This window comes from Zonotrichia albicollis, chromosome 9 (genome assembly GCF_047830755.1).
Source record: "Zonotrichia albicollis isolate bZonAlb1 chromosome 9, bZonAlb1.hap1, whole genome shotgun sequence".
Taxonomy (NCBI): Eukaryota; Metazoa; Chordata; class Aves; order Passeriformes; family Passerellidae; genus Zonotrichia; species Zonotrichia albicollis.
The window spans coordinates 29,005,594-29,030,067 of NC_133827.1; the positions used below are offsets into that span (position 1 = coordinate 29,005,594).

Sequence of the window (24,474 nt, forward strand, 5' to 3'; positions counted from 1 at the left end):
GCCTGGAGCCCAGCACTGCTTTAGAAGGGGCTGCTTTGGGCTGTGCCTGGAGATGCCAGGGGAGAGGGGAGCACCAGTGCCACCAGCTTTGCCATCTGCACAGGCTGCCAGGAGCTCTCACAAGGCATCATCCTCATGGTTCACTGTCATATTTACATTACTGCAAATTCCTTTATCACTCACTAGTCTTTCACTGTGAGCTCATTATTATCATAATTAAGAGGAATATCACACGACTTATTTAATTGAGTCACTACTGCTCCAGCATTTCCAGCTTCATGGCTTCAGCTTATTATTAACCAGGTTATGATGACAAGATTAGCACCCACTTCAAAAGTTATAAAGTCCAAAATCAGAAGACAGACATAGCAAGGGAACCATATATCACTTATTTGTACTTCAAGATTTTAGTTTTGGGAGACTGGGTTAATATTCCTCCTACTGATTTAGGATAAAAAACAGGATAAAGTGTCATGATCCACAGTAGCAAAGCAGAAGTTGAAAACAGAAGGCTCTGTTGTCCTATTTCAGTGATAAGATTAATTGCATTTTCATAAAAATTTTTATGCTCCATTCACCTTATGTCCCTTTGCCTTACCTCCTCTTCCTGAGAGTTTTAATAAATGACTCATCCTTACTAATTCAGCCCTGCCAGCTTTCTTTTGGTACACAATATTTCAGTACTTAATGCAGTATAATAGTCTCCACTAGCCAATTTGATTAGTCATAGCCTCATCTTTGCTTACCATGCTATTTTTCATTTTTTTAGTCATCTGGAATGTATTCCCTTCTCTGGTTCATGCTGTGTTGCTTTGTGTTAGAAATCCTAAACAAGACATACTTTATGTGTGAAATGCTGGAATGGCCTACTATTAACCAAATGCTGCAAGCACTGAGCTTTACACTTTATTTGAACTTTGCTAACAACTTTAAAGCAGCAGCTGCAGCTCCCTGAGCCATTCTGCTCGCTCAGGTACATTTCTGAGAGCCAGACCCACCCCAGCAGCTCACACAGGACCACAACAAAAGAAGTTCCACTGTCCCAAAAGCCTCCAGATCTTCGCTGCCACATCACCTTCAAACTTAAGCCTCATGTTCCTTCAAACATCCCCATTTATTTCAGAAAAGTGCACCTTAGCACTCCCCTCCCCTCTGAGTGCTCCATACCTGTTTCAGATCACCTGTGGGTTCTTTATGATGAAGTTTTGTCATTGAGAAGTCTCAAAGTTTTTGTAGGCTTACTTGAAATTTTCATTAAAAGGTTAGATGGTTATTCTCCCTAGTCACTACTGAAGAAGCAAATGAAGGTGAAAACACCATATTGATGCCTGCAGTACAACATTACTCCCCTTCACCTCTTACAAAAAAAAAAAAATCTAACAATGCTGTGCTATATAAAAAAAAAGCCACATACCATTTCTCTGAATCCAGTCACTACATCCATTCTGTGTTTCAAGGCTTCTGGAAAAAGGCTGCAAGGATAGAAAGATCTCATTACACTTATCAGGTAGCCAAGTGTTGCCTCCCAAAAATAGTTTCACCTGTTTTAATTGCTTGTTAGTTAAGTCAACCTGCCTTCAGCTGAAAGATTTTTACTGTAATTAAGATAGGCATGGTTACTTAATGCCAAAAAAATGTATCTTATCAGCCTACCACTTTCATTTACAGAATGTGCTATCTCCTCAGTTATAATAGACCAGAGAGATTTTATAATAATTAACCTAAAAAGGCTATTCATAGAAAAGGGCCCAGCTGTGATCTGATTAAAGTAGTCTAAAATCCTTGGGCCAAATTGAAACATCTTGTAAAATATCAATTGACTTAGCACACTTTTTATATTTCTCCCTTCCCTCCACTGTTTTTTGCACTCCAACATACTAATTTTTAAATGAATTTTAGCTTGTTTTTCCCCTGCAAAAAGAGAAAATATTATTGAGTAATGCATTTACATACTAAAACAATAAATATAGACTTTTGGAAAACGTCTGTGAACTGACTATAATTTCATATAGCTGCTATTACATGAGTTCAGACTAAAAATCTTGGTACATTCAATTCTAAGTTGACTTTCACTCTGTATCCCAATGAAATTGAGGGGGTTGTATTTGTGAGTCATTCAGATGACAGCTTGGCCCCAAAGAAGCAAAGAATAAAGATTAAATCTTGATGTGACTGAAGTTAAGGGCAAGGCTCTTCTTGAACCAACTTCAGGAGGTTCAGGATTTCACCCTAGGTCGTGTGGCAGAATTTTAGCCTCTGTTTGAGGAGAAAATGAATTAACTGTCACATGCCAGACAGATGAACATAAAGCAAATTAATCTGTAACCAGAAAACAAGCCACAGGGAGCATCACCATCACACACGGCTCCATACATCACGAGACCTTCTGTTCAACAGGAAGGCTGTGAAGGTGCCTCTTTCTCTCTGGTTCCACCATCCAGAAGCCTCCTCTGAACCAGCTTTGGAGTCATCTCTGCTACCAATTCCTTTTCCAGGAAAGAAGTCTGACTACACCACCTCCCTGTTTCTTGATTAATTAGCAAGCCATTCTGCATACTCACAATATGTGTTACACATAGAAGTGGGCTCTGGCACTGGTCCAGCTCAAAGTGTAGGAAGCTGAGTGAAAAATTCTCACTAGTGATAAAAACAGTTAGGGTAATGGAGCTTTTCAAAAACGAAGAACATTTCATTTTCACTTTACATTTTTCTTCAAAACAGATGGATATTTTGGATGTGAATAAATACTGGAATGTGTTGAAAAATGAGCATATCTTAGTAAAAAACTTTAAAACATTTTGTACTATACAGATTTTTAAAGAATTAAGTCCAAAATTTGTCAGTCCACCTTGGATGACACTGTTAAATATTTTCAAAGAGCTAACACATTTCTCAGAATAGTCTGCCCTGGAATACAACAAATCAGAAATTACTTCCAACACTGTTACCAAAGAAGAAAATCCCATTAAACCTGTATGCCACTCTAGTATGGCAATAAACTTCTAAGAGTAGGGTGAATGCCAAAAATTAGACAACTGGCCATAAAGTATCAGTAAAATCTACTAATGACCAGCATGTGGCAGGGCTGTGGAGCAGGCAGAGTTCCACAAGGCTTCATTTTGCTTGGGTTTCACCTGTCTTTTTACTCTTTCCTCTCCATGTGGATCAAAACGTGTCTGTACTAAGCATTATTTAAATAGATCAAGTTCTGTTTTCTCTCCGTTTGCCTTAGCATTCCTGCAAGCTAAGGAAAATAAATATGGAACCTGGGAGATTATTATGAGAACTCCCACACTCCATTAAATTCTCTCAGGAAAACAAGAAGTGTGATGAGACAAACGGACTGACAAGAATGGTCTAAACCCAGAAATGACTGAGGAAGAGCCAGAGCAAATGGGGAGCCTACAAATCCCATCAGGGTTCATGCCCAGCCCATGCAGGCAGGGCACAGGCTGCAGGTACACACATGGCATGGACACTGCATGGCCTGTGCTGTCTGGCAGGGATTGGGAGGCTGCAAACAGGACCCAGCTCCATCCCTTTACCCCGTCTGGACCTCCCCACCTCTGGAGGATCCTCCAGCAAGCAGCTGTGATCAGACACCAGCTCCTTTGCACCTCACAGGCAACAAAAAGGGGATCAAAAGTGAGGCAGGAAGTCTAGCTGTGGGGCTCTTGTTCACATTTAACATGCCTTTTTCTTTCTGCCCTTTTTTTTTATTATTATCATTTTTTTCTTTAACAATGACGGGATTTTTAGAACTGGAGATCCATCCAAATAATGTCAAAAAAGGAAAGATTTTGGTTATAGTCAGTTATCTGGCACTATCTATTTAGAAATGTCTGAACAAATAACTCCGATGTCAGATGTTCTAGTTCTGGCAGAGAAAAGAAATACGATTAGATCTGGCTGCCCAGATGTCCCAACATTGAGAATAATATTTTTAAGCACGAACTCATGTACTGCTGCTGTCATGTACTTCAATAGACTTATTTTGTTCTCATGGGCCATAAATTGTAGTAAAATTGAACCAGATTAATGGTTATAACTGGCCTTTCTTCTGTCAAACATTATTTCAATAGAAAACAGGAGTCTTTATGTGTATAGACTTGAGTTCCTCTTGCCTTGGTAACGTGCAGGTCCTTGTCATTGTACCCTTGCTGAACGATCCAGAAATAAAAGCTTCTAGCTGCTATTTCTTTTCACTTATTTGGTACCACATTTCCTATTGCCATGTGTTTTCTACTTATGTTTATATAAACACAGTTTATATATAAATATACCATCTTATACATTTCTTCATATTGTCATTTTCATTTATTTTCATCTGCTTTCAGTCCTTTTCATTTCTAGGATCACTGAAATGGCAACAACTCCTATCATGCAGTTTTGTCTCTTTTTCAGCTATTTATGTGCTGGTAGTTTGTTGCACCCAAAGCTCTCTGTGCTGATTATGTTGGTGTTTTTGTGTTTATGAAATTTTCACTTTTATTTATAGAAGAAAATGCTTGAACCTCAGTGCCAAAATACATAATTTCCTTTCTTCTGATTTAAAGAAGATAGCTTTATTTGAAAAAGCACTTGAGGATACCTGTTTTTCTGGATGGTTATCTATACTTTTTATATATTAAAAGCAGAGACAAGCTCAAAACATGGAAGTGGGGTGTCTCATTTTTTGCCTAGATCTTGTGCTATTTAAACCTATTTAGAGTTTCAGCTTTATACACCCATCAGAAGTGGACATCAAGAAAGCAGTTTTGACAGTAGGTGAGTGAAACTCTCCAGTAAAAGGTTCCAACCAGATTGCTTTTCCCTGAAATGAACACGCAAAAGGCTCCTTTTGCTCTCTTTAAAATTGTTCACAGGGGCCTCATTATTTGCACAGAGATTTATATAATTGCACCCACTCACATGATTTCAAAAGCTGTGTGTATATAAAAAGGAAGAAAATAAATATTTTAATATTTTATTTCTTCTTAATGTCTAGCAAGAATGTTCAATTACAGCCTCTCTACTTATAAAAATCATACAAAGGTTTCAAGTCTCAGCATGTTCCGGCAGTAAAGTGCAAACAATCTTGTGGTTACAAAGGCTACTTTGCTGAACCTCATTCCTTCTTCTTTCTCTCCCACCAGCTGAATAAATGAGAGACATATTTAGCAGCTTCAGAAGAAACTATTTTCTCATGCTCCCACTAACAAATCAGGGCAAGATATGACAGTAAGTCACGGGATAGGAGCAAAGGATGTAGAGAAAGGAGTAAATTAGAATTGATAAGGGAGGATGAGATAAATAGAGGAAAAACCCAAGCCCAAACACTAAATTCTGAAAGCAGATGATAATGGAGCAGCATATATGTAGGAAACAAGATGGTAGAGCATAAAAAATGAATATATTACAACCTCTTGAAATCAGATTTTTTTCATTCATAATCATATCTGAAGAACAGAAATTACTGGCAATAATATATTTGCTTCTTACCTGCCTTTTTTCCCTATTATTCCAGATTGTTTATCCTGTGCATGGTGACACAGCACAGACAGAAACCTTCAAAATAAGAAAGAGAGCCACAATAAACCCCTATAAGACACCCAGGCACTGACTTGATTAGGAAACCTCACTCATCATGAAGAAAAGCTCCTAAAATCTCACACTAGAGCACAGTATTTCTTATGTTTTGGTTCAGGTTCACACCTAAGCCAGACAAAGCCCTTGCAGACCCTTCCCAGAGGCAGTGTGTGTGCTGGGGGCACCTGCAGCATCACCAGCGTGACAGGGGCCTCCACCCAGCAAAGCCGTGCAGCAAGTGCTCCAAGGAGGGCAGATCTGGGGGCCACTGCCCAGCTTCCTAGAGCTGGTTTCACACATTTGCAGGAGCACAGAGTGAGGCAAAGCCTGCAGCTCCCCACAGGAGCCCCTGCAAGTGCTCTCCAGATGGATGCTGCTGTTCCCTGTGTGGCCCAGGGAGCCTGCCCAGCCCCTCCCCAGCAGCAGATTGCTCTCTGGTACTTGCTCTTTCTGCTGGCAAGGAAGAAAATGACATCTAACATGTTTTGAATTAGAATGACTACAGATTTTCCCCAAAACAGTGCATTTATACATATATATAGAGAGAGATCTCATCCAAAACTGATACAATTCAGGTTTGATTTCTGTGACCTTTTCCACAGGCGACAAACTTCAGACAGAAGACAGGGGGAGGTAGACTGTCCTAATTGCTCCACACACTCACAATTAATCTATAGCCTCACTACCTGGTTTTAATTTGTGGCAGAAGCTGCCTCACCACATCAAAGATAGTGATTCACCTCTCCACTAATCAAAATTTGAAGAGCTACTACCAATAGTAATTAGAGAGCTAAGGCCAGCCATCATGCAATTCAGCATTAATTAAACAATGTTACAGTGGTTTTCATTCAGCTCACAAAGTGCACCAGAAATAGGCAGCACAGGCATCATAGATTTTATCTACCTTTCCAGAAATCTTTTGCTCCTTGTGATTAAGGCCCTCAGTCCCCCAGTAACCACAAAATTCAACCTCCTTTTATTGCTATAAGATGAACAACAGTGAATATTCATAGTCCCTTGAATGGTTCCCCCTTACAGTAATTATAAAGAAAAAGGGACAGTCCAATTTTTGGATTTCAGCAATTACTTAGTACTTAAAAGGTGACATAACAGACAATATACATTGATACTATAAATCAGTGTCCATCTATTCAGTCAGTTTGTAATTAAGGAAACTTCTTAAAAGCAGATGTACAAGTACTGCTCTTCAGTGATGCTTTCATCTTCAAACATTTAAACAGTTCTTATTTTAACTTTGCTGTTCTGTAGCTGGAAAAAAAACAGTGGTAAAATGGGAAATGGGGTCCATTTTTCATATTCTTGTGAAATAGGCTTGGGTAAAAGAAAGACCAAAATCCTCAGCTTTAATGAACTTACCAAAGTTTTCTGGGGGGACAGCACCTTAAAATCTGGCTCTTGGCATGGATAAGGCTAAGGTTAAAGAAGCAAATAAAAAGAAGTAACAAAAATGTTGATGGTAAAAAAACTCCAGCATGCTAAAAATAGGAAAAGAACTCAACATGATAAAATGAATCCTTGTTTAATCTTTTTCTGCAACCAAAAATTACCATATAATTTGGCAAGAAATAATATTTTAACTCTATACTCAGGATCAAGCCCAAGGCAAAAGCAAGACACAAGGCTGGTTTTATACGGGAATGCTCATTCCTGTGGGTATCTACAGGGGACTACTTCATGAATCACATGCAGGCAAGTGGGGTAAGGGAGTCCTCTGAGACCAAAGTCAAAAGCAAACCCCACAGGATTTCTGTTTGGAACATCTTCCGGTGGCCTGAGCCCTGGAGGTGCTGCTGGATGACATCCTAGCTGAGCAAGCAGAGTACACTGCCATCAACCACCTAATTAAGGTGAAATGTCTGTATTATTAATATGGCAGGACTTCAGGAGACCAGAGCAGCCATATTTCAAACCCATGTTAAGCTCATTTTGGACCTAAGACTGCTTTAATAATGCACTGATTTAATCTGCCAAACGTGCAGCTAGAGCTGCAGTTCTGTGAATGAAAAATCTTCAGCTGTATGTGTCCATGTTCCACACAATTTCTTCCTTTTACCAACCTCTCTTGGTACTTCATATGCCTTAAAAATGGTATGAATGATGTGCATCGGGACTCCAGGGCATCTGGGAATGGCCCTGGTAGTAAAAGGAAGCTTTGCAACAACAAGATGGAGAGGGAACAACATACCATGAAATATGAGCTTCCAAGTCAACCTACATATCATGGTTTGTTTCCTAAGGAAAGGAAAAAACAATTGCAGTGCTCAGCTTCAAATCAAAATATTTCCTTGGTATGCCACCCAGTACAAACTCTGTCAATGTGTAGAAAAAGCAGAAACCTTGGGTAACTGTCAGCAATACACGCAGCACATCGTGCATCTGCCCAAGATAACTCCTCACAGTGTGTTTGGGGTTTTATCCCCTGTGTCCATTTGTCATTATTGTCCATTTCTAAGTTGGTGGCAGGTTGCTACATAGCATGATGCTATCCCTGCCGTTTCTTTCCTTTCTCCTAGGGTATGCACAGTTTTTCCTCATCGTTTTTTAATGGAAAGTCTTTTATCATTTCTGGTAATGTAAGCAAATATCTTCCTAAGACTGTCTTGCACTATTCATACTGGAACAGTAAGTGCCTTTTATCCAGTGTTTTTTTCTGTCACATGGGCTGCACAGCCTCTCTTCTTCCAGTTCTCTTCTACAGAAAATCAGTCTGGAATTAATTAGGATCTACCTCAGGTTTGCTTTCTGATGTAATCAATAGTCATATATAATCACAGGATTTCTTCAGTTGTCTGAGATCAGTACCCCTAGATTTCTTTTATACCATCCAGAATAGTTAGATATGATAGAAAAAACTGGCTTGGGAGAAAGATAATGTTGGATCCCTCATTAGAAGCTTAGTGTCATTGTTGTTCATTAACTTTGTGAAGTACTGACTTGAGCTGAAAGTTCAAGAGTCACAAGCAGCACTAGGATTGGGATTCTAACCCAGCAATCTTCTTGTCAATAAGATTACACAACACTCAACTGCTTCTCCATACAGCACTCAACTTCTCTACATCCATCACAAAGGCAAACCAATAGCAGCCATGGTATGAACCAGCAGTATCCGTGCCCCATTTCTGATGCTTGGCTAGCAAGGATACCAGAATGACCATAAAAAAACAAATGATAACATATGTTTACATTTTTATCCTGCTCACAGTCGCTGAGCTATGACTCACAAACTTCTGAAAGTACCCTGAGAGACCAGAAACCAAGCCAAGGCTATGCAACAAACAAACATGGGTACGTGATTCTCAGCTCTGCTGGATTTGCCCCCACAGACAGATATACAGAGAGACAGAAGCACATTTCCCACTATTTTCAAAAGTGACTGCCTAGTGGACACCTATATTTCTGAATGTCAAAAGGATACCTGTTTTCTGGGAGCTTTTTCCTCTCCAGTGGTGATTGAAGAGGGCAGGGAGATCTCATCCCCTTCTCCTGTGAGCTCTTCTAATAAAAGTGACTCTGAATTTTTTCCTTTCAGGCCTGATGTGGCAATAAAAGAATGAACATTAGAAATTAAAAAATAATGGAAACCATTGCAAAGCTACAATTTAATTTGCTAAACAGGGTAAAACTGAAGAGAAAGCTTCAATATAAAGAAACTTGGAAGTCTGTGCATCAACATTTGTTACATAAGTGGGTTTTTGAAAATGAGTCATTCTCCAGTACAACTATACAGCAGAGGTAACCCCCATTTCACAAGATCCCATATTTTTAAATTCTTTTTGTGTTTATGTTTTATTTCTTGCATCAATGAGTCATAAGATGCAAGAAATTAATTTAAGGCTTGAAAGCTAAAAGGAAGAGAAGCTGATATGTGTAGTACTGTAGACTCAGATTCTTGTATCTAACTACATAACATATTTTCTTTCCACAGGAGGTAGTTATGACAAATTAGAAGTCTGAAAATTTTCTGATGGTGTAAAGGCTCCAGCTGTCACTAGGGAGATAGTGATCAGATTTCATAGCTGCATGGTCCCATGGCACCACTAAGAGTTCCATATGGTCATCCAAATGTTTCAACTAAACCCACAAAAAAAAATTCCACCATGGCTTTTTCTTTTAGAAAAATAAAATTCTCCTTAGTAGAAATTTCTCATAACGTGCCACCAATAAACAAAATTTTCCTGATTTGATTGTTTTAATAGAAAATAATTGTTAGTGTTGTTGTCTTTGTTTCAGTTTGAAGTGGGTAGAAATAGCAGCAGTTGTGCCCAACCTCTAACTTTTTAATCTAGCACAACTTACATAACAGGAAGTAGGCTGGTAAGTGGGCATGCAATGAATAATTAAGGTGTGTATATGTACATGGTGATAAACAGTAATTTCTTCAAACCACTTCTCTTTTGGTATAAAACCACTTCTGTTAAATTGTTAATGCTATTACTGTGGACAGAGACTCTTTTGTTCATGTCAAAGATGTCAGCGTAAGCCTCAACAATAACAAATGACAAATGCATAATTTATTGATTCTTAAATGGCTATGTCCTTGGATGTATTTCTTATAACTAATTTGCTTGGAGACACATCTGGCTCCTGAAGATAGCATCTGTTTTAAAGAAGGTCAGTGCTATATTTTAAAGGCCGAAGAACATAACGTTTTATCTGCTGTGCTCCTCTGCTCTTTTAGCCTACAAATTCTGCTCTCAGTTTATTCTGTCTAATAATTTTTATATCAAATAAAATTTGAGCAATATGTTGTTGAGTTTTGAAACAGTGATAAACATGTACACAGATACTGTGAAGATGCAAGGAATAAATGTATAGTTTTCAAGTGATTCTGTACTGTGTGAACTGATTTAAAAAATAAATTCAATTATGTTAATATTGCTTTCATTAATGCTTCTTTTTTACAAAATTCAATCAACATGTTTCAATAAATGGTGCTTGCTTGTCCAGAGCTTGTTTTATTTAGATGTGCTGCCTCTGAATGTGAGTCTAAGATCTTGCATAAAATCTGCAAACACAGAATGCTGCAATGTTTATTCTGCTATTGGGCCATGAACCATGACTTATCCCCCAATTATTCTTGTACATGCAAAGCCTGATCCCTCACATCTTTGCTTTTTTTCTGCATGGTATTTATGCCCATATATATTCCATGTGATTCCAATCAATATATCTTTGTTATTTCATCAAGTTTCCATTGAATTTTAGCAGTATTTATTTTTACCTACTTCTTGGCTGGATCATTAAAAATATAAACAAGTGCTTAAAATCAGCCTGAAGCTTACATTAAAATAGGCAGACTCAAGTACAAACGATTCAGAAACTGCCATTTTAACCCTGTGATGAACAGCTAGGCACCTTTTGCTTTTATATTTCACCTTGTACCATACACAAAATGTTTAATTATTTGAGGATTAATGGAGGTAGTTTATAATTAAGCTGAAGTATGAACTGATGTCATCATCTCAGTATGATGATATACAGTTTTATGCCAAAGCACCTGTTGTTTTGGAAGGAAGCAGCTGATATCATTATCTACCCAGCCAGATAGCCTAGCTTCCTGCTGCTTAAAAAATTATCCTAAGGGTTACCTAAGTTGGGGTAATACAGCATTTACTTTTTCATGCCCAGGATAGGAGAGAATGCATAAAATTACTTTATTCTCAAAGGTAGAGGGGGAATTAGGGGGGTAGGGGGAGGGTCATGATGCTAAAACAGTTAATGTTTATTTGTGTGGAATACAAACCTTGCCATTTTTTTCATGCATGAATATCATGCAAAAAGATTTGTAACAGGTATGTAAGTAAATATATGATTGGACAAGAGTCCTTCATGAAGCACAAAGGATAAGATCCTCTGCTTTGCTGTGAACATTTTTCACCATGTGATTGACTCTGCCCATTGAATAGCAAAGGTTAACCCCAGCTGGGGGTTTCTCCTGTGTAGAGGTACTCAGCTGCCATCCTGTTCTTTGTCCCTGGTGTTATGAGAAAAAGAGGTTGCCAGGGCAATTTGGGATGGGGAAGCTCTGTTATGGTGGGCATTCGAGAGCCATGAGGTCATTGCAGCATCTGATGCCAGTGCTGTGGATTAAAGCCACATGTATGAAGCACTGAGTCCTGGATCCACAGCCAGCCTCGGGAAACCCACGTCTCCAACCATCCAAGTGCTGTTCTGACAGAGTGTGGAACCAAGCCCAGTGTTTTTAGCATGCCTCCAACTATCAGGCTTTCCTCTGAATTGTGGCATTATGCCAGAGCTGTTCATTTGGGTTGTCATCAACCTGCACCTCCTTCTAAGGAGAGCTAAAAATGCAATGGTAGCAAACACATCTTGGAAATGTTTGGCTTTCTTCTGTCTCCTGATGAGATTTTTTTTTTTACCCTTCTCAGCCATGTGATGCCACAACCACCAAATTTTCCTTTTGTAATTATGCCTGATGTGTATTCTGAGCAGGTGCAATACCATATATTTGCTAGGACTGGTCATCTACATACACACAATGATTGAAAAAGCATAAGCATTTATCTTTTTGCTTCCTTCAATCCTCTTTCTTTTTTTTTTTTTTTCCTCTTATGAACTACCTTTTCCCCCACTCAGTTCTTAATTACATTAACAGAATATCTCTTCACTCTTCTTTTAGGTTCTTTCCAAGAGTACTCCTAAAGCTGCCCTTTCCATAGATCTGAAGCTCTTTAAAAGGAAACAGTGACTAGTAGGAGGTACATTTCCCAGCCCTCCCCAGCTTCCCAGACCTCCTGTAGCTTGACAGATCATACCACTTAATAATATGAATAAAGCAACTTTTGACAGAGCAAGAAGTTGTGATGGAAAGAATCATGCGGTCTTTATTCCCACATCTTGCATCCAGTTTTCCTCGGGATGCGTTTTCTGTTGGTTCCTTCACAGTCATCTTAGAGAAATTATATTTCTCGAATGTAACTATTTGGACTTTAGTCTGAAGGATAGACAGCAGATTTTTCCAGTTTTTCCCCCCTCTATTTAAAAGTTACCTTATTTCATTTTCATCAGCATTTCTGGGTGGTCTTTTCTTTCTTCTGAACTATTATTGTGCCCATGATTGTGCAATGCATACCTATGGTAAGTGAAAAGAACATTTAGGTGATCTTCGATAGATAAAAATACAAAAATACACCTATTCTATTCCCTGACACGTCACCAGAGTTAACATGGCTTTCTTATGAAATTGGCACTAATTTGGGGTTTATATCTGTATTACAAACTGGTTGATATGCAAGAGATTAAAGACTGTTTTTAGGGGATTTTTCTTGAGCTTTCCATCAGATGGGAAATAAGGTGCAGGAGCTTCCTGGCAGAGGCATGCTCATTGTGGTGGTTATAATAAGGGTGTGCCAGAGATCAAATTAGTGCCCTAATGGGCTGGAGTTCACCCCGTGAGCACGGGGACATTGTGCACATTAACCATGGGCGCGTGCGGAGGCGAGAGGCTCCTCGCTGGATAGTTATGGTATTGAAAACCACAGCCACCACTGCCTTGAGTGGAGAGAGGTTTTATCCTAACCTTCTTCCTCTCCCTGTCACATCATCAAACTGCCCTGCAAATTAGGTTTTCAGAAAGTTATTTAATAATACAGAGAGCTGTACTGCCACTCTGAATGTGCAGTAATTGCCTGTGGGTAGGCACTTGTGTTTACAGCTGGTGCATTCTAAGTCTTGGAAGCTATTTCTCTATTTGCTAGACTTCAAAGGAAGTATTGCTTGCTGTTTTTCATGATACCCAGCATTGGTATCTGAGCAGCATAATGAAATGCTGACCAAAGGTAACAGTATAAATTTTTTTTCTGTACTTCTTTTCTTCACAAAATTTAACACAGTTTCTCTAGAATTAGAGTAAAAAGAAAAGTTAAAAGTTTGTATGCATTTATAAAAATGAAAAACCTATCATAGACAAGTTCATAAATAGTGACTATGTATATTTCTAAGGTAATAGAAAAATTGGAAACTGCACTGTACTTCCAAAAACAATAAAACTAATCCAAAACACAATACTAATTAATTACAAATTTTTATCAAATCCTTCCAATCTATAAGTTTCTTTTCCTGTGAAATTTATTTACCAAAACCACCTTATTTTTAAAGAATTAACTTTAAAAGTAAAGACAAAACAAAATTAGAATTGAAATTTCACATTGAGCTAGAGGGACAAAACCATGCGTATATTTTTTAAAATGTTTTTGTACAGTTTGATCTTGGAATTATGTGGATATTTCTCTTGTAAGCTTGGATTTCACCATTGACACTTTTTCATTTCAGGATCATTAGCTGCATCAATAATAATTACTTTAAAAATACCATGGTCTTGAACATTTTCTGAGGATCTGACACAGCAGTTTCAGGAATATTTAGTGTGAACTGATCTATAGCTCATAATCTTTGACAGAAATTCCAAAGTCTCCTCAAAAAAATGTGACAAGCAATAAGCCATCTTTAATGTTTCCTGTTCGTTCTGTAGATCCTCAATTCACTGAATCAATGAAAGCTTTGTCTAAAATCTGCCAAGGAATCTCTTCAGTTTGAAACAAAACTGAGCAACTTCAGAGTGTTAAAAGTGTTATATAAAAATCTGTTTTAATCAGCTTCTCTGAATTTGTTGTCTTTGAAATTATTTTACTTCCATATACTAAAATGAGATTGTAGAGTAACCAAAATTTGTCCATTGACTTCTGCTTCCTTCTGGTCCATCACCAGTAGCTGAAGACACTGGAACAGCTGCATCAACAAAAAAGCATCCAATATGATGCTGGATCAAGCACAGCAATTGCTCTTTTGTTTTCTCTCTTGAGGATGTTTGGTTTGTATTTTACTTTTTGAAGACAAAAAGATACTTTTTGGATCTCTAGGAATGTCTGTACAAACATGCAATTCTGTCTGTACAAACATTTCTCTTCTGAACTAAAAATAAATTTATTTTACAGAAGACCTTGGGAAAAATGTGAACCAAAGTGAATCATGTGCCATATTGCTCCTTGGAATTTTAAAGCTAAATTCCTTACTGGCATATGCTGACGTAGGTCTGTTGGGTTTGATGGAGTTATTCTATCCCATACTAGCAGGGAATTACGGAGCAGCTTGGTTTTGTTACATAAATTAGACTGATGCAAACTAGATAATTAAGACTATCAATTGAGTGATGGGGTTTGTACAATCTGATTCCTGTGAATACATGGGTTGAATATACATGATCAGACTCTGCTTTTATGTTTGGTATTATTGAATTCTGGGGAGCCAAATAACCCCTTGATTCTTTGCAGTAATGGAGAAAAGAAGGATGTTTCTCATGGGGTGACAAAAACTTCAATGATGACATCTTTAACTTTTGCATTTCCCACATAAATCAGACTCAGCCAAATCAGTGTAATCCTTTACTGACATGAAAATTCCATTTTTCAGCTCAAGCTGAAATTTCTAAGATATTATTAAATACTAAATCACTAAACATAGAATAAACCTGTAATTTCCTGGTCAGTTCTCAGCACTTTTACCTTACCTTACACCTTTCTTGTTGCATAACCAGGAAGCTGGAGCTCTTTCCTGCTGTGAAAGGGAGCAAAAAAGGAGTCCTGGAATGCAGAACACGAGCTTGACATATATCTATATAAGTAGGAATCCAGGTAGGCATCTGCAGGGAAAGGAAGTATGTTTAGAGGAACTGCTATGCCAGCAGTGTGTAGGATCAAGTCCTGGCAGATGGAAACATCACTCAGCACTGCCTTTGAGAAAACGTGTGTGCATCATCTCACATTTCCACAAAACTCTCACCAAGTATTTTAAGCAACCACAGAGAAGCAGCTTCCACCTGGAAGGACAAGGAGCTTCCATCACCCTTGTATCTAGTGCAGAGTGGCTTCCAGAGGACAACCATGGTGTGTCTGGATAGAATATGAGCCAGTTCTAACTGATTCATTAGCAGCAATGAGTCTCTTGAAGCTGTAGGGCTGCACTGTTAGTGCGGCATTGATATTACAACTATGCCAGTCTCCACTTCAGCCTGGGATTTGTTTTCCAGACCATCCAGAGAAGGAATGTCCCTTCAGGTCTTCATCTACTGCTAAGACTGATTCTGGCTTACTTCTTTTCATTACATATAGGTAAGTGATAACAAATATGAACAACATATTTTGGGAATAAAAATGCTCCTGGCCACCTCTTCTGGCTCAAAGCAGCCACCAACACTGAGATTAGAGCACAAACAATAAAGGATGATCATGTGTTAGCCATCCAGTTTCAGCTGTGTTTACTATTCTGGATCATCACACAGTTTCAGCTTTCTCTTAGGGAGCAGTGCAGGGGGAAATGAATTATAATAAAAGAGTGATCCATGTGCAGGGGAGGAAGAGGTGAGCTCACTAAAGTAGTGATGCTCACAGCTGGGAACACGTCAGCCTGATAGGAGCCAACAGGCAGATGGGAAACTGGGATCCCATACAGATCCACACCAAGAGGCCTCAGGAAGGAATCTGATACACAGACAGACCACAGAGGAGATGCACCTTCTCTAGGTTTATTCTGTCTCCTGAAGCCACTGAGAATTTTTGGAGTGAGAACTAGGTTAGAGAAAAGGATCCAGCCGGCAAAGACGTTGTGGGCAGGGTGAACAACTGTTTTTTCAGTCTGTTATTTTAACTTCAGACAGCTGATCTGAATTCCTCTGGTTTAAAAGTTCATTTCCTCTACCCTGTGTTCAAAAAAATCCAGCATTACAGGCTGAAAACCCTTTGGTTTTTCACTATAAAGAAAGACAGAATAAGCCTTACTTCACAGCTACACTTGGTTTGGCGTTGTAACTACGATCCCAGTAAACACTTGTACAGCAAAGAAAAATGAACTTTCTCTTCCTATCTTCAGCTTTCTCTGTTGTACAGACCTGAATCCTTCAACCTCTCCTGATTGATAACTGTGCCTTTCCATGGCTATTTGAGATAATCATGTGGAAAATCAGTGCAAATGATGCATGTTTAATTGGGGCACTTCCAGAAAACCTGCATATCTGTTGACCTCTCTGAGAGAAATCTGGATCCACTTTGAAAGTCAATCAGCAATTTCTGGCAGAGCCAAAGGCACTCAAACCTGAGACAGTAAGTAACTTTCATATTCAATGGCCAGAGAAAATGTAAGCCAGTCAAATTGCTTCAGCCACGACAAAGAAAATAATAAATTTCATTTCATTCAGGCAATTGGTAAAATTCATTCTTTCTTTCTTGTAAATATATTTGCAAGGATCACATAACAATCACAGCCTGAATCCCCAGTTGGCATAGGTTTTCCTCATTCTGCTGCTCAGCGAGAAACTGGCTCCGTAAACTCTTTGTGTCCTTCTTTGTGAACACCACCATCATGAGCACAGGCCAGGGCTTTACACTTTTTTGGTTTTAAACTTTGAGCCAGAGTCAGAGGAGAGAGAAAAAACAAAGCTCCAGAGAAAAAATACTGAGCATTTTCTATCTGCTCAGGTTGGAAGTAACTTGGTAGCTATTTACAAAATTAATTAACTGTGGAGTGAGTTCTTTAAAGCAATCGCACTCTTTCAAAAACCAGTAAAATACCAGGCAGACAAAGCAAATATTATATAATTAATCTCAAATAATATTTTATGCTATGGTCATGAACTGTCAAGTGCTTCAGCAAAAGACACAGTGATACCTTTCATGCTAAGAAGCTCTCAGAAGCTACACCAAGGAGACATTTGCTATGTCCCCACCAGAGTGCATTGCATCATTGAAGCATTTGTGTGCCCATTAAAAATACATTTCTGTTTCTAGACTGCTTGTGGCAACAGGTAAAGCAGCGAGGAGAAGCTGCTTGTTTGCTGAGCCTGTCAGAACACTTCTGTGTCAACAGAGAAAATGTGTGTGCACAGCTCTAATGGGATCCCTCCACTGTGGTACCTTGTCATTTCCAGAGAGCCTTGCCCTCCACATCCTGCGACCATTTTTTACAGTCAGAATCAACATGCCTGAGTTCTTGTTTCCAACTTTCAGTAATGTTTATTATTGTTTGTCAGCAACTCAGCTCTGCTGGAAAAACCTCCTTCGGTGAATAATGAAGTCATTCCCACAGTGACTGCTGGGTTCCAAAATTTTCAGTACTCTACCTATGGCTATTTAGCTGTACTTGAGAGGCGCAGAAAATCTTACTTTTCATGGCCCATAAATAAACACCCAATACAACACTTCAGCACATTTCTAATTGTAATGCAGCATATAATGTTTCAGTGCACAATACAGATGTTTTCAGTTATTATATGAAGAGGAGACAATGATGGTTAAGTATGTGTTTGCATTATAGTCACGGCATGAAATCATTATGTTCAACTTTCCTGATCATTTTCTTCATATAAAAAAGAAAATTCTGTTTAGCTATTATTCTTTCCCACATGGAACAAGTTGCAGAAAATTCTAAGACATCCACATATAAACCACTAACTTATGGCAAAATGAAGGGCAACATTTCTGTTTAAAATATTGGGCCCTTTCCATCCTGTTTCTCTGTTGTTAATCATATACCACCAGTAAGCTGAAATGAGCCCAGGGGGTACAAGGATGAAAACAAGAGCAGAGTTGTCCTGTGGGACTTTCATACTCAGGGATAACAGCCCAACAAGCCATCTCCCTGGGTGTGTCCCTGCTGGGAGTTTCACAGGTGACTGTCCTCAGTGAGCTCCAAAGAGTTCCCTCACTGACACCAGGGTACTACTTCTTTAATACTGGTTCTCATTAGCTTTTCTCTGCCTTCAGCTCTCTCTTTCTTTCTCCCCCATTTTCCTGTCCATCCATCTTGGCAGTCCTCTGGAAAGCTGAAACTACATTACAGAACCTTCTGCTGTTATTTCCTTCCTTATCTCCCTTCCAATCCGCCTAACTGCAGTAAATTATTGCTTGATGAGAATAACTCATTAGCTCACTTATAAAAAGGCCTGACTTCACAAACAGATATTTTATGAGTTCTATTTGTGAAGGCAAAAATAACTATTTTGGTTATGTGAACACGCTACATGGATACACATGGGCAGTAAATATCTAGGCAACTCCAGACCACAACTTGAGACCATTTCAATTTTAGAAAAATCAAACCTTAAAAGGAAAAAAAGTTTTGTACTCCTAGATTGGAAGGGCTGGGTTTATCTGTTCAAGAGAACTTATCATTTGAGATAATTTTTGATGAACAAAATCAGATTAAGTAAGAGAAGAAAGAGTTATGACATTATTTATGAAAGTACTGAAAACAAAACAGAGTAACTAGAAGTGTTCCAAAGCCATCACTGCAGAAAGTCATACAACTGATCAAGCAAACTTTAAATCTTGTTCTGTCTCTTTTCCTAAAGTAATTATGTGAGAATACCAAGCCAGATAAAAAAAGAGAAATCAGTGTCATGGTACTGCACAAGTTTGATTTTAAGGTCAGCTAACCTGAAAATTTGTCAGTCAGGTAGAGAATAAAAGACAGCAGGCTGCAATGACATTGGGTGCATTAAATGAAATATTTCAAAAGAAAATGTGAGGCAAATGTATTCAGAGCTGGAGACTTCAAAAAACCTTCTACTTTTAGATCAGTGCTGATGATGAGAAAATTATCAAAACTTCAGATTTCATAATTAATCACATTTAAGGTCTAGCAAATTTTAACATTTCATTGAAAAAACTGTTTTACTTCAAAGATAAATTTGACCTTGACTGATTGTGAAAACTTACACATAGAGTTTAAATCCATATGCTAGAAAAACTCTGGAAAAATAAGTTTGCAGCTGTTGAATGACATGAATTAAGATTGCAGTTGAATATGCTGGTTACAGCAGATAATGTTTTTCAAAAGATTCAGTCTGATTCTAAATTCTGATTTCTAATTATAAATTACTTACAAACAAATGATTTTAAAAATGGAGTGTATTTGTAATAATTTACCAAACTAAATATGGATACTTATTTCAGTCTATTTAAGGTCCCAAGCCATGTTTCCCACACCTCTATACCATGCATTACCTCAGCTGGATGATCGATCATGAGAAAATAAAAATCTCCATGAAAAACTTTAGCCCAATCCTTTCTTCCTTCTTCAAGTGCCCTCTGAGAGCACTTGCAGGAGGTGTTCCAAACACTGCTGAATGAGAAGCAAAATTTAATGCACTTATTACCCATGTCAAACCCAGTTTGTAAGTTGTTTAAAGCAGCCTCCAATGTTTCTTGGAGTCTTTGCCTGAAAACTGTACATAAGTAACACACATATTACAAAATTCAGCACAGCTTTTCAATGGATATGGTTGAATGCTAAGCAGTAAAGAGAGTAACTTTAACCCTTTTTTTGGTTCAGAAATCAGGTTCAAATTGCTTTTATTTCTTTCACTAGTACTCAAAAATAAGTAGCTCCTGTGAACAAACATCATGTAGACATAGAGGGCTTATTGATCAAAGTTTCACTTTATGTTGATACTCTTTACTTGGCACTGTACATCAACTAATCTTCATTATAGTCTTCTTGTCACCTGACATTATGACAGAAGAAAGTAGAAGTATGTAATTATCAACATCCTTGTTTGTTAAATATTTATTTAATTAATATGTGAATGACATCTTTTCAAAGACCAAAATTAGCACAAGTGAGGGGAAAAGATGCAGTAAAGGATGGATCAGAAATTTGAAGAATGGTATATAAGAAAAGTTGTGCAGTATGGGATTATATCTCTGGGTACCAGTAAATATTTAAATCTTGCTGTTCTCCTTTCCACACAGCTACATTTGTCCCACAGTCCTTGCATCCTTGTCCTCTGATTGCCTCTAAACTTTGAAAATAATATTTTAAACAAATTCCTAGGAACCATTGTTTTTATCAGGCTTCACAAACTTCATACTGTACCCTGCATTTTAATTTTTGTATTTAGAAAAGCAGCTGGAAGCTATTTGGACAACTAACACATTGTGGTATGCTACCTGATACCGCACTGAGGTATAACAATTATCTAAATGAAGCCTTTCAAAAAGGTAGGCAAGGCCCTTTATAACACTGAGATTCCAAAGTAAAAAGGGAACACGCTCACACTAATTAGGCATTTGGTCTAACACATTAAATCCTGTTTGGGAATTTGCCTTATTTACTTTCAGGACTGAATGCAGTGACAAAATGAATGTGACAGCAAAATCACTTGGGGATATGTTGATGATCTCTACAGTCCTCTAAAAATTTCCCTGTATTACAGGTACAGGCCAATAAGATGGCCAAGAAGGTCATTCCTACCGCTAACTTTTAGGCAACCAGGCAACAGCTTTCTCAGAAGTAAACCACTGGAGAAAAATAAATCTGTTTATACCTGATACTAACACATCTCAAACATGCTAATGGTCAGGTTTCAAAATGCTTTAATTATAAATGAGGCATCTTCTTACTCAAACGTGCAAATTGACGGTGAGTTGAGCATATATCGCAGAGTATAGATTCCTCACCATCAACAACTAATAACAATTAAAAAAAAAAAACCTGGAGAAAAGCAGCCAAACCATCTGACAAAGCCTAGGGCACATGTAACCCCATCACTACAAATGACTGCAGAGCTTACAAATCGAGCCAGATGCTGCTTCTGGAAGGATTTCATCTATAATATCCGAACCGCATGACAGCCTATCACAACTCATGTTTGGCCTAAAGGTGTGCAACTCTGGTGGAATGGGCAAATAATGAGAGGGAACAGGAGCAGGGCCCTAATCCTAACTGAGGAGGGGTTTTTATTGTGGTTTATGGTGTGGTGGAGCTTTTTTAAATTTGGAAATTGAATTTGTTCTACCTGCAAACACAGGCACAGATGGTGCTTCCATAATATGCTGTTATAATCGACTGATTTGTTTGCAGTGTTGCATTCAGGTCCAAATTCATGTCCAAATGCATTGAGTCTTCTGTAATGTTGTTCACAATGGGTCAAATGTGGAGAAGATGAGAATCTCCTTGGTGCATAATGAAAGATTTTGCCCATAGCCCCTCTGGCAGGTGCAGCATCTGTGTTCTGAACTCCCTTCCCCAGCTAGGCATGTGGCTGGATAGTAATTGCTGAATGAACACACTTTATGAAAGGGCTGAAAATATGTATGAGAGGGCTGCATTTCACAGAAAGGGATACTGGTAATGGTTACACAATTGTGATGCACAATTGTGGCTTCATTTCATCATTTCTGATTTCCTCTGCAAAAGATTGCTACCCAAGACTTGAGACAGAGAGAGACCAAAACCTGCCCCCTGGTACTGAGGTTTTAACCAGAGACAATCAGTTTCCTCCAATTCTGCTTCTGCTTGACTACTTTGAAGTTATCTTTATGAAAACCCTCCCTTGCTGAGCAGTCATGGCTGTGTTTACCTTCAGTGTAATCTTTCTACCAACCTGCACGACATTTTTCAACCTGCATTAAATGATACTTAGGAGGATTATTTGCATTCTGTTTAATTATTTTGCTGGTTTATTAATTAAATTTTCTCTAATAAAAAAATAATTGTGAGTTCTAAAGATAAATAAAACCATCCTTTCTTTGTGACTTTGGCAGAAAATGAATATCCATATATCAGTATATGTCCATCACCATTGGGCATATGCCTAAAACATGTTTGTTTTTCGTCTTGATAAATCATAAAATAGATTTAAGGTGAGAAACTTGCAGAACACCACAGACAGGAGATGGTAAAGAAACCAGTATTCACTATTTCCTCTATTCTGGAGACTGGAACTATCCCCACATGCACACTTTTCTTTCTTTTTATTCTTATTTTGGTTTGGGTTTTTATTTTGGTAGCCAAGACAGCTGTAAATCTTTGGTGAGGGATCAGTCTCCCATACAGTAGCACTCTGTCTGTGCACAGCAGCACACACATGGCCAGGTCTCATCAGCACTCCTGTGAAAGATCCCCAAGGTGCAGGGACACACCACAATATGGGCTTCTTCCAAACAGAACATTCCTGTCTTAACTTTGCTGATTAGGAATATGGGATGGAAACTGTCAGTGGGAGATTTGATCCTTTTGTAGTGATAGTTTAATCCATCTAGGCAACTCATAAGTTAGAGAAGGTATAAACTCCCAATTATAAAATGCATTCCACTTGCTTATATCTCAAAATAGACAATGCCTAAAATGACTGCCTCTATTCTCATGGAATCATTCTTGGAATAAATGCTAAACTTGATGGAGAGTGGGGATACCTTTGTGGTGATGCTATCATTGGAAAAGGGAATAATAACAAGCAAACATTGTATGATATTCAGACAATGGAAAAATCAAGGCCTTAATCAGCTGGCCTGATTTGTGGTATGCTACAAATCAGCTGATCTGTGTCCTGCTGCATTTGCTAAACATTTTTTTGTCTACTGTCCTTTGATAGTTCTTTAAATCCTCAAGGGTCACTCAGTCAGGGGCCAAGAAAGGAAGAGAACAGTTGTCTTGTCAAAAGTTAATCTCAGCAGGCAATCTGCCCACAATTTTGGAGGTATCAGCAGTAGTTAATTGTTGTAGGAAAACCCAGAAGCCCAGCCCTTATGAGTGAGTGCCTTTATACAGTCCTGACAGTGCAGTTACACAGACAGATCCCCACATTCTCATCCAGCTCCAATCACAAAAATTTACCTTTCTAAAGCCAGGATGCCTCAACAGACTGCACATAAGTGTCACAGCCAGACACACCACAAACCCACAGTACAAGTGCTTTCTTATTCCTCTTCTAGGGTTCAGTTAGGGCAATTTCTGTGCATACTGCTAAAACCTTTCTTAATGGCTCCTACACCAGTCATACTCTTTCTGTGATCAGATATAAGACACCATATAATCACCATCTTTGTAAACACAGTGTTTGCTGAAGAGATTGCCTTGTACAGCACATAGCCAAGGTGGCCAAAATAAGTAAAAAGGGTAGAGTTAGTGAGTGGCAATGGCACATTAATGAAGTTTCATAGTTTGTCTATGACCCCATAGGTAACAAAGTAAGATAGGACAAGAATTTTTTAAAACCTGTGCTGCAATTCCTCATCCTCATTATACCTAGTACAAATTACTTTCTGCTATCCCTAAAATCATAAAATAATTCAGGTTGTGAGAGACTTCAGGAAGGAGATTTTTATGTGTTTGCTTCTGTTGGCTTTGTAGCAGAGGATGTTACACCCTGTGCCAGCAGCCACAGCAGAAATGTTGATGAACACTAACTGCCAGCTGACTGTAGCTACTTCTCAGCTGTTCATAACCTGGAGTTTGTGAGCATCGTGTTGCATTTTAGATGTTACTCAGAGATTCAGAAGATTAGAGAGTTAAATTGCCACAGAACATAAAGATGATATCGAACACGTGAATGTTCCTCTTCCTTGTGAGGCAGACAAGGATAGGGATCACTGCGTTCATGTAAATCTTTTATTCTGCAGATTTTCTACAAATAAAGACCTCAGTGTTTGTGAAAAGAATAGAGTAAATCATGTCCATTTGGATTTTAGGATGCTCAAACTGTTTAAGGAATTTTGCCATTTAAAAAGCAATTTTAGACAGAGCTAGGACAATAGATATGCCCTGACTTCATCTCACCTGTTCTCCTGAAATAGAGCAGCCATAATTCATGGACACACATTGGCACAAGGTTGTTTGTTATTCACTCTTTTCATCTGCTGCCTGATGCATCTTTGTCATGATTCATTATTCCTAACAGCTATATCAAGTGCTGCAATTACTGCACAATATAGATTTAACTCTATAATATTTCTAGATTGGAAAGAGAAAAATAATATATTAAGTGCTTGTGATATCTTTATGTATAAGGTTTAGAATCATTAAATATCTGTCACTCTTCCTTCCTCCTCAGCATCAATTACTCCACTCTGGTTTTACTTACTCCACTCTGTA

General features: G+C 38.3%; 1 long non-coding RNA gene across 1 annotated transcript in view; it reads right to left on the bottom strand.

Annotated features, from left to right (window-relative positions):
* The window catches only part of LOC141730063 (uncharacterized), a 76,057-nt gene that overhangs the window by 51,150 nt on the left and 433 nt on the right, over positions 1 to 24,474 (bottom strand). The window contains exons 2-6 of the long non-coding RNA XR_012581523.1: positions 19,605 to 19,722; positions 15,116 to 15,247; positions 12,600 to 12,682; positions 9,005 to 9,120; positions 1,415 to 1,472 (exon numbers count right to left, since the gene is read on the bottom strand). This is a non-coding gene — a long non-coding RNA (uncharacterized LOC141730063). The remainder of the gene's footprint in view (positions 1 to 1,414; positions 1,473 to 9,004; positions 9,121 to 12,599; positions 12,683 to 15,115; positions 15,248 to 19,604; positions 19,723 to 24,474) is intronic.